This window comes from Gymnogyps californianus, chromosome 17 (assembly GCF_018139145.2).
Source record: "Gymnogyps californianus isolate 813 chromosome 17, ASM1813914v2, whole genome shotgun sequence".
NCBI lineage: Eukaryota > Metazoa > Chordata > Aves > Accipitriformes > Cathartidae > Gymnogyps > Gymnogyps californianus.
This window is the reverse complement of record NC_059487.1, coordinates 8016926-8028861: the sequence shown is the minus strand read 5'-3', so window position 1 is coordinate 8028861 and position 11936 is coordinate 8016926.

Below are 11936 nucleotides of genomic sequence, written 5' to 3'. Positions count from 1 at the left end.
GAAGATGACCTCTTCTCTAACCTTCATGGCTGATGTCCAATCTTGTACAATGGTAACGAGGGGCTAGGAAAGACATGCGACTCCTGTTGTGGTCAGGTCACTCATTTGCATCATTATGCAAATGTGCAATCTGCTTGTTGTTAGGACCCAAGCACTACCCTGGGCCATCCACAGGGCTCCGTTCCACCTTCAAGATGACAGTGGCTCTCCAGCCTCAGACCAGCTGTGCACTGCCCACCCTGCTAATGGGAAAGTCTGAATGTACCAGGAGCTCCAAAGAGTTTAAACACTCTCATTGGCAACTAAATGGAAAAGAAAATCACAGTACAAGACAAAGAATCAATAAATTAGAAGGTATATAAACCCTTTGGCTAATGGTATAAAGCAAAAATGATTCATTCTTCTCCACGAATAGAGTAGCCCATAAGTTGTCCTGTGTAGCTTTTCTTATACATCTTCCCCAAAGAGCCAGTGCTGACCAGCTGGGCTAGGTAAGGGAAAGAAGTCTTAGTCTGATATGTTAGAGCAACTACATCCAAACTCCTAAATACATGCTCCTGGCAAATAATGTGACTATAGCTCTAACTCTGTTTTGTTCTGTTTGGGGGGGGTTTATGATTAGTCATTAAAAGCCATGAGACTGTTGGAAGACAGCTATCAAGTGCTATCTAACAGTATACAAAAAATGTGACCACTTACTTTCTGAAGGTCTAATTGACCAGAAGATTCTGTGGTTTTATTTATTTATTTGTTTTTCACATCAGCAATATTGGTTTCCACTAACATTTTCTAGCAAACAAATATTTTTGAGGCATTTCAGTATGGAGTAGGATGGCTGCATGGAAAAAGCAGACCACCAGCTGCTCCACTGGGAATCCAGCAAAAAGGAACAGTTGATTTCCTATTAATATAAATGAGCTTGTTAGCCGGGTTGACTTCAGACTGAGTTCAGCAGTTCAGAGTCTCTATTCCAGGAAATATAGAATTTATATAACAAAAATTAAGAGAAAGTGAAGGAAGGATTTTGCAAGTGCCTGTTTCCCGACTAAATGCTTTCGGTATTCTGGTGTCAGGGTGGATGAATGGAAGCTGAGATGGGATACTCTGCTGACTGGACCATACCCAGAGCTGTAGGAAGATTTTATAGACATACTGAGGTACTTAAAGAGGATTTCCAGGACACCAAGTGTCCCATACTGTGCTGCAGTTTTCTTAATATATGCTTACATCATTAATAATTTGTGCAATTGATAGTCTCATAGAGTTCCAGAATAAACTCACCGAACAGCATTTCTTGAACTTTTTTACGTAAAGCAAAAAGCTTTAGGGATGGGCAGTCATTTCCACTGGTGTTGCTGTTACGAGCTTCTAGGATGACTTGATGGCTTTAGCATAATAGTGAGGCCTGAGAATGCTTGAGCTCTGATCCTATATTTAACTCTGACCCTTTGTTCCTGAGCACCCTTCAATGGGGAGAAAACACATATCTATTTCATAAGAGTAATTTATTAACATTAGTTAGTGATCTGAGAATTATATAGTGTATTCAGCAAGATAATTAAGAGTGTAGTACCAGGTAGGAATATAGTTTCATGGAAAAAAATGCTCAGAGTGAGAAAGAATAAACAAAAATACATTAATTTTCCATACGTCATGTTATTCAGGAATTATTTTTCTGATTTTATTCTCTACCCCTTTTGTCAAGGAATAAAATCAGAAATCTCTCACTCTTTCTTGCTCAATTGCTCTTTCTCATCCTGCTCCCAGAACATGTACCCCGTTCCTTAAACAGACACCTTGCCCTCCTATAAATAGTATGCTTCAGTACACACTGTGCAGTTCACCTGCAAAGCAACAGCACTACCGACTGCAGAGCTGTATGGGAAGAAAAGATTGCTTTGACAGCAAATCAAGCATGTGCAAGTTAGAAAGCACCAGCACACAGTCGTGCCTTCGCCTGCTCTTCTGGTGGCTGGGCATGGCTGGGGGCAGGCTGCAGTAGTCATGCTCCAGCACAACGCATAAACAAAGTGATGACAATGCAAGAATCGCACAGGAGAACACAGATCGGATATTTTCTGAAATTCAAGGTTTGTATTTTGTAAGTTAAACAACACCCAGATGCACAAATGGGTAGGACTGGGGTGGGTTTTTTCCCCCCTCTGGACACATAGAGCTGCCCATGAGCCCCTGTTCAGAACAGTTTCCCTTCCACAGTGACTGTCCCAGCTGATTTTGAGTCCAGCATCCTCCAAATGCTTGCTGAGAGCAAGAAATAGGCTTTTTTTAGCCTTTTCATGTTCTCTGGACTCTGAGAGACTGTGCATTTGCTTTGTCACCTCGCAGGGAGTAGTTGCGTGCTAGCAACACCATGTGGTCTTCCCACCACGGCGAGCGAGCAGAGCCCTGCCACGCCAGGCGTGCTTGTCACCCCATGCTTGCCTCTCTTCACCCCATCCCAGCCCACATCAGAGGCTGTGAATCACACCACAACCACCTCCCGGCATACCCACCCCTCCGAGCTGGTGCCTGGTCCCTGTGCACAGTGAAAAGTTACGAACTCTGTTTCACAGATGAGGAATTTTACAGCAACTGAGGCCAAGAGGTGCCGGCTGCCCAACTTCAGCTCACGCTAATGCTCACTGCTTCTGAAAATTAACTTCTGAATGGCCAAAACAGGGGTGTGAGTGACCCCAAAGACACCGAGTGTTTATGCCAGGAGGGGCTAGGGGTATTCCCAGGGGTGGGATTACAGACTTCCAACTCCCAGGCTGCTGTCTTAAATATTAAGCGTCCTTCCAGGAGGGGGAACACAAAAACCCCTATACGGGAATAATGAGCCCGCATTCTGGACGTATTAAGTCCATCTCCCCTATTGTATCTCCCTTATTCACTCTCCCTTCAGCGAATAATCTCTCAAAAGCTTTGCAAAAGCTTTTTTCAATAGCGTTCTCTGCCTGAAAGAAGAATTTTCTCCACCATGGCTGAAAAAGCTGGGTGCCTTTCTTTTCCTGGCTGTTACTCAAGGTATAAGATCCATATCCCTACCACAAACCATGCTGGGACTTCTAATTGGGTTTTCCTCCCACTGTAACTCCCTCTACCATCTGTTTCTCTTTTTCTCTCGGATGACACATCCCTCAGTCACTGAGCAGTGCCACTGGGATGCCAATCCAACCCTGGAGACTCAGCCAGAGCAGCGCCTTCCCTCTTCCCCATGCCCCCGATGGCCACCAGCCTCAGCTCCAGGTGCGAGGTGGGACTTCAAATCACCACCTTCCCATCCAGGGGCAGGGAGGGCATCAGACATGGGTGGATTGCTGTATTCCAGTCCCCATTCCTGGCTGGGTTTTAACTCCAGCTTGGCCGTAGGGTTTCTTTGAAAAGGAGGCAGAAACCCCAGTGTCTCTGAAGTCCAGAGCAAAACTTGCATTGCTCTCAGCAGGGCTGGGGTCCCACCCTGCATTTTTAAATAGCAGCAGAGCTGTTTAACCTATGACACAACTGATTTGTCTGCTTAGCTTGAAATCACCACTGTGCTTGCAGCAACCAGAAACTCCCCACATCCCCAGCGCTAATGAAGGGCTCTGGAGCCTCTCTGCCAAGATAATTGGTTGCCCCAGGCTTCAATAGGATCTGGCCACTCTTTTCCACTGCTACATCTAAGGCGATTACTAAACTGTCAAAACATGGCTACTTCTTCTGGCCTCTTTCCAGACCCCCAGTTATGTTAGAGTTGAGCTACTGCAAATGAAACTACATTAGAATTTTAAATCAGTACATAAGTGATGCTTGCTCATTGGGAAACTTGAAGTTAATGTTGCCTGCAGCTATTACTAGTGTTTTCAGAAATAATTCATTAGCTGCAAAAATCTTCTTTCATGTCTCAGGAGACGAAACAAAAAATTAGCTATTTTACTTTTCTGGTTAATTCCTTCCTTTCAGTCTTCTTCAGCACCTTCCCCTTTCCAGGCTGCAAAGTTGAGACATGAAGTCTTAAAGATAGAGACCATGGAGACACATTTCAGATGAGCTCTTGGCCAGGTGCCATAAGATGGTACCTTCCACTAATTGCCCTAGTAATACTTTACTCATGCATAGGCTTTTCTGAGCAGGGTTTCTTGAACTGTCAGTCCCCACCTAACAGAGGAGCAGTAGATAATTTTCAGTGGTGGCCTCTGGCTGCCAGAGGCGTGCTCACCATACCTCAGCGGCTGAATACAAGAAGGCCGGTTGGATCAGCCAGTCTATTCTGCTAAAGCCAAAGTAGAGTCCCTCTGACACATAGCCTAGCACTAAGCCACAGGGGACCGAGGCAGAGGGACTTCTTTTACCTGCAGTAACTCTAACAACTCCTTTTTTCATGGGGTGAGGAAGACCCAGGAAGATTATTTTCTCTCTGCAATTCAGCTCCTCTGCTTTTGATCCCAGAAGAAAAGCAACACACATAAATGAACGATAGAGGGAGAGAGGAGAGTTTTGTAGATTTTCTTTCAAAGAAAATACACCAAGGGTTGAAGTCAAGTCCTATTGGTTACCCCACCAAAAATGTTTTGTTCAACATCATAACGCCTGAGGAATGTGAAACTAAATTTCTTGCAACTTCAGGGTTCTGAAGAATTGAAGGTCTTTCTGAAAGTCTTGAAGAGCACCAAAGAGCACCAAAGAAAGAGCTCTGTGCTGGACTAACTCTGCACCTCCCCATGCTGCTTGCTGCAAGCCTGGGTGAACCTCCCTCTTTCTGCACAGAAGGGACACAGCTGTCTGAAGCCATCCCTGTCCGAGCAAGAGAGGGAAACGGCCACACTGAGTCCAACAGAAGGTGCATGTTTTCACCCAGCTGTCTCATACACATCTCAGCTTTGCTGACAAATTCAAGGAACATCCTTTTTCCCAGGACATGGAGGTGCTTTAACATCTAAGCAAAACAAGACAAAAATGTGAGTGATTTGCTTATTGTCCTGGAGAACGCTTGGCTGAACTGCTCATCTCCCGCAAACATAATACACTCGATGCCATCTGCAGACAACATCGTCGCGTGCTGCTTTATGTACCCATCATACATCCACCTCAAGACAAGGCAGCACCGGGGGGAATGGACCTGGCAAAGACGACAGCCTCTGCTCTTCTTTGGTGGGTGCCCACCCGCATGCTCAAGTGCTCCCACATTCGGGCTGCCTGTCCCACCCCGTCCCATCCAAGCTCTGCGCACTGCTTCATGCTCCCGTTTCTCCCTCCAGACGCGGCGGTTGTACAAGGTGGCATCTGGAAGGGAACTCATTTTTTTCTCCTTAGCGGTTTGACACCGAAATTAGATTGGGTTCAATCGCTGGGACATTACCACCTGTGCTAATAGCCAAAATTGCTTTCAAAGATAGACTGCAGTGTTTTGAATTTGGAGAAAGATTGCTGTCCCTTTTAATTACATTTTATGCCCATAATGAGACAATTATAAGCATTTCAATAGCTCCCAGTCATCAGCCTTCCACTGTATGAGAACACAGGAGAAAAAGGCAGCCCCACCTCCCCCCTTCTCTTTCCCCTCCCACCCACTAATTTCTTTGAGCAATTCACAAGCGTGTCATGTACATTCATCTCCATTCTGGCAGAGATCCTAGCAGCACTTAGATTGCCCAAATCATCCTCATGTAGCCATTGCACTACTCCAGATGTTGCACTTGAGGACCAAACTCCTGTTTCAGTGACCTTCAGAGGGCAGCACATGTGCAAAGAACAGCCGCACCCCACCTACTCACTCCTCTTTTTCACTTAAAGTATAGATATTTACCAATCAATCAGGAGTGTTGAAATCAAAGATTTCATTCATGTGTGTAGAAAGAGAGAGAGAATATTGTCTCAGAAGTAAAATACCGCAGGAACACAGAAGCTGTCATGCCAGACCAACGCTGGGCTATCCGCTGCGGTGGTCTTCTTACAAAGGTCAGTAGCTTCAGTGCTAGAAATGTTATTGAAAAATCAACTGTTAGCTCAGGTTCATGCTATTCGGTAACTGAGCACCGGAGGGCTGATTCCTTCCAGCCAGAAGTCCTTTCTGCTCTTGAAACCTGAGCCTTTTAATCTTAAGCAGCATCAAATGTTATTATTGTACGATTGCATAACACTGTGAATAAATACTGCATTTAACATACCAATGTAATGAAGTACAAAACTGTGGTCAAGAATGAAAGTTTATTTAAGGCAATATAAAAATATTGCCATTAATCCAGGGTTCTTGTACCCTACAAACCAGGATGATGGAGAGCAGCCATTGTAAGCAGGACAAATTTAAAGGCCTCCCCACATGCAGGCTGCCGTGATATCTCTTTGCAGAGTCACAGGGCATCTTACATGAACAATGAAGATACTCCCACTTCCCATGGGTCTACCTCAAAGATCCCAGTTAATCAGGCCCAGCTGAACGGGGCGGGGTGGGGGGGTGGGGGGTGGGGGGTGTTCCACATGTATTCATGAAGCCTTTGCAGAAAGTTGGAGAAATTCAAAGCAGGAGGAGAGTTTCAGGTACAAATCTGTAATAAGAAGCATTATTAACCCGGAGAGACATAAGAACCTTAAAGAGCAAGAGCTGATCAGGGTCTTCCCTGTGTCAGCCCAAAGGCTGAGCCCCTTTCCCTAGCCCCAGGGTTTCCAAAGGCCAAACAAGCCTTTGAGACCATCTTAACATAACCCTGATGCATCCCCAGCCACCCCCAGGATCTTACAGCACCTCCCTAACAGCGGGGTCAGCAGCCTGAGTGTACAAAAGGGGAAATAAGTACTTGTCGGCTGGATGCTACCAGCTGTTTTGGACCTGGAATATATTGAAATATTAAGGACTGCAGCTGTCTGGTTACAGCAGATTGAATGGCCCTGCGTCGGGCACGTGGAGGAAAAAGAAACTCTTCTAGGAAAGCAGCTACACCAAGCAGTGGGACCTTCAAAGGAATGCAAGACTGGTTTGTATGTGGTATACATAAATACATACATACATATACCATGGTATCTACACCCACATGGGCTGATGCTAGGGGAGCACAGAGCGAGGAACGCAGGAGGAAGAGTGAGAACTAGATCAAGCATTAAGCTTGGGAGTGGGAGCAAACAGCGAGTCAGAAGCTCCCGGGATGCTTGCACAGCCCTGTGCCGCTCTGCCCTCGGAGCCCCTCTTGCCCCACGCACCGCAGGAGAGATGCAGTTCGTGTAGCTGCAAACTTTACCCATACTTGGGATTTCTCCACTGAGATACCCTCAGGATTAGTGTACCTGGCTTTGTGATGCCGAGAGACTGGGGAACAAACAGCTGGGACTCCTGGAAACAATGCATTTCCAACCAAGCTGGAGGGCTCAACTGATCTTCAAACCAAAATCATCTCCTTTACGTTTCTTTTTTTGTACAGCTTCTAGAAAATAAGTCTGAAAAGATTTGCTAGGGTTCAGAGCTCCCCAGCTACAGCTCTGACACAATGACAGAAACTGCATATTAAATAGTTTCCATCAAAAACCCCAAGCGGTGGGGCCTAGACAGTTGTGCAAAACTCTTAACAACACCCTGTCCTTGGGGAAACTTCACTGTGAGCCGGCTAGATCTAGGACTTACCATCTACCCAGTTAAACATGAATCATTGTTGTCTGATTAAAGATGATCTTCCCAGTACTTTTCTGCCTCAACCATGCTGTTTTGACATACTAGTTCAAGAGCTGTCACTTTAATTGTAAGAATGAGTGGTGATGCAGAAAACCAGCAGTAGCAGCATCAACAACAAAAAAATTACAAATCCCCAACTCATAAAAACAGAGCTTTAATGAGATTAGTGGAGACGGCTGGAGGAGATTGCACACTGTATATATACACAGGAAGAAATGAGCATGCTGCCTGCATCCAGAGCATCTTGCTGAGGGACTCTGAGCCCTTCACAAAACTGGTAAAGTTTACAACGCCCCTTTGACAGCTAAGAAGAAACGGAGAAGAGAAGAAGAGCTGCAGTCTCAGGAGCATGCAGGAGGCCAGGAGCTGAACCAGGAATCAGGGTCCAGGTCTCTCTGCCATGCTGCAGCTGGCAGCACTTGTGAGACATCAAAGTGCTGAGGCTGATATCAAATTATTGACATTTCCAGCTAAGGCAGCACGTAGCAATAATCAGGATTTGCTACTCAAACTTTTTTGGGGAGGAGTTGTTCTTTTCAAAGGAATTGGCTTCTAACTAGAAATAAACTTTCAGTCTCCATTTATCCTTCAAATTTCCTTCAAGTTGTTCATGCTTTTATGTAAGGAAGTCTTCACAGACACCAAAACTACCCAGTCTGTGTAACACCTTTTAAGCTGACCCAAGATTGTGCATTCAGGTTGGGGGTTGGGGGGCGGGGGGAAGCACCTTGGTTTTGAGACTTGCATTTAGTGGGAAATGAAAAACATTCATTCTCACCAACCTTTCTCACTTAGAAAAACATCCTCAACGACTTCTATCCAATCCTACTTCCCAAAAAAAGAAGTGAGAAACAGAAATGCTCTGTGCCCCCCCAGCAAAGCGCTGGGTTTTCACAGCTCACCTCTCGTTAGCCACCATGACCCACCGCTTGTTTTACGATTGTGTGATTCCTGCGACTTCAGGCAGAGAGCACCCAACCAGATCAGCGACCCTGGGACTCTAAAGCTAAACCTTTTACCTAAGTGAATGAGCTGGGGGAAAAAAAAACAACAGGGGCCCTCACAGCAATGAGTTTGTGACGCCAGGGCTCAGTGACAGGCGTTTGAAACCCTGCGCAACTTTGGGATAAATTCCGAGACAATTTATAATCCAGAGCTCATATTCTCCCAATCCTATTTACTAAAGCAATAAGAAATTGCACTTCCCATGGCACCCTGGGCATATTATTATACTATGTAATTTCCTTCTGCAAAAACCCAATTAACTGTACATGTCTGTACCCATTCTGCCAACTATATCATTTTATAATTTCGGAACAGCAGCGCAAACTGCCGGGGAGTTATCAGTAAGAACTGTTCTGCAATAATTAATAGATGCAAAGATTAAAAAAAGGAGCAAAATAGGCACACAAATTAACACAGTCAATTATAATGTAGCTATCTACAGGCCCAGGATCTTGTGTAAAATGAATTTCCTTATTAAGCTTTGCCATCTCCCCCGCTATGACAGAGGTCAAGGAGGAGACTGAACATGAGCTGATTTGAGAACTGGTTTTATTTTCCTCTGTTTGTGCTGAAAGAACAGAGATCAGAGAGCAAGCAGCTGTGATTGTAGTTTGGGATCTTAAATCATCTCTGACCCCCCCTTCCTCTCACCTTTGATCAATAGGTGATGGAGTCATGCTGACAAAAACCTTCCATAACTGACCTTTTTTCTTATCCTAGGCACCTAAAGCCTTTTGTGGATCTTGCCATTTTACACCCTTCCAGACCCCTTGTGAGTCCAGGGTGGACACTACTGGCCCCACCATGTAGCCATCTGCGCCCTCCTTGGAGACCACTGACTTCCATTGGGTTCCTGCCTGCACAATGCTGGCTGCTCAAAGCATGGAAGGCAGTTAAATGTTCAGCTATACCCAACTTGCCTCAGAGCCTTTGGAAAATCCACTCCCACCCAGTTTTGTGGAAAGCCTCTGATCTAAGCAATTGAGATTCTTCTGAGAATGGTGGGGTTTGGTGTAAGATGGGAACACGAAGCAGAATACAGACTATTAAGGAAGAAATTCTGCCCCACTCTAGAAACCTATGCAACTAATAAGGAGTTTGAACATCTACTTGTCACACTGATTCCATGTAAGACTTTTTCCCCCCAATTTCAAGTAAAGGGCTGCTTCTCCTAATCATCTCAAGCTCCTCTCTGAGACCCCAAACACACTGAAGTGACAGCCTTTTTAATCAAATCCTGCACACAGCAAGTGAGAACGCAGCCCGAGAGAGATGATGGAGGGACCTCTTCACGTGCATTGTCTTTCAGTTTGACCCAAGCCTGTGCATTTGTGGAGAGGGTTAAAGGATCTGGCTGGTTTTAAAGACACCTCGGCTTGCCATGCACTCTTCCATGAAAGTGAGATTACTTTCCAGACCAAAGAGAGAGAAAACTGCTTTTGCTTATCCATGAGCCAGAAGGAAAACTCCATATTTATGCTACATCTACCCACTTCTTACCAAAGGTGCACAGGACTGAATAAATCCGTTGCACGCATACAGGATATATAAAAACCTGAATGATCATAATCCTGGAAAATGCATTTGCTTAATTGCATGGCTTCCACGTTTCCCAATAAATGACTTCAACACAGTCATTAAGCCATTTTTACTGAAACATACTACCATAAAGCAAACATATTTGCCATTGCATTTGCACAATTACAGCTGTTTAATAAACTATTCCCAATACGTAAATGTAGCAACCATTCCAGCGTTGTTGCTTTGGAAGCCATTTCTGGGTGTTTAAAATGCCAGACAGAAGCGCATTTGGAGATATCTAACGTTATAGAGACTTCTCTTGCTACCTATTAGCAGAGCAGTTCCTCTCCCTGCTCCTGCCTTTCCCTGACTGCCTGTTCCAGCCAGGCGTCCTTCTTCCCCTTCACCCAGCAGGCAGAGGACACTGCCCATCACTCTCTGTGACAATTATGACTTATTGAATGAATTTATTCCCATGACTACTTATGACTTGGTGCTGCTCAGTGAAGCTCAGGGCTCATATGGCAGTTGTGTGGTGAGGAACCCTTAAACGTATTTGTTGTTTCAGGTTGTCCCAGGCACCAGGCAGTCAGCAGATGTGCTGTCCTGCTTCACCCCCGGCTGTGCTCCCTTCTCCTTCAAGGACGCAGGTGACACGCTCCGATTGCACCGCTTTCTTCAAACTCCAACTCAGGGCAGCTCTAATGCACCCTGACATGTCAACATCTTCACATTAGTAACATCAATTACTGATTCCAGTTATGGTAAACACTCCCCTTTCTCTGACACCCACAATCAAATCAATTTTATTGTACTTTGGTTTTTAATTGTCATCTCCGTTTCCAGGAAATCTCTGTTAACCACCACTAATATTGCAATTCTAAATGTAAAAAAAAAAACCCAAACAACTCTTAATGGATCTGAATGAATTCTCAAACCCAAAGCTCCCATCTGCCATCAGTCTCTCTCTGTTTTGACACAGAAATTAAGCCATGCAGCTGGTATGCTAGAGAAAACTCCACACGTGCCCTGTAAGCCCGTGCCCAAGGTTTGATGGCCAGGTGTTCATGATTTTACATAGGTAGGGCCATCATTCACGAGGAACAGTATCAACCCTGGGGATCATTTCCATCTGAAGGAAAAAAGAAAGAAAAGCCCATCCACATTATAAACAAACCAAAATCACAGCTATTGCTGAAATGCTGATAGCGTGATAGGAGCCACGAGACATACAAATGCAACTGCACAGCCGGGCAGGGACAGACTCGGGAGATGCCCTACGCCACCAGCCCATCACCCACGCTCGCATACAGCCTTTCCTCTCCCACATTCAGCATCTCAAACAGCGTAGTCTATCTGCTGGATCCTTCTGTCGAGTTTACTACTGACTTGCAGGCCAGCTGCTCCATACATGATATGAGAAGTACACAGTAAATTCTGCCCAGTACTTTATGGATTAAGAATAATATAAATTTTGAACTATCGCTGGCAAATAGAGACCACTTAAATTCAAAATTGAACTAGCTGAGAGTTAACTACCTCTGGCCCCTTGGGAAGGGCATCTGCCTCATCCTCTGAGCTGCCACCAGCCGGGGCTGTATGCACAGGACATGCTGTCAAAGACAGACCTGTGCTTCTGTTGATACCTGCTATATGGTTAACTTTACCAGTGTAGGCAGTCCTGTTAAAGTCAAGGAAACTGCCCTTAAGAACTGCTCTAGAAACGCCTGTTAGGTTCAAAGCCTTAATCATTAAAATTGAGACCTTC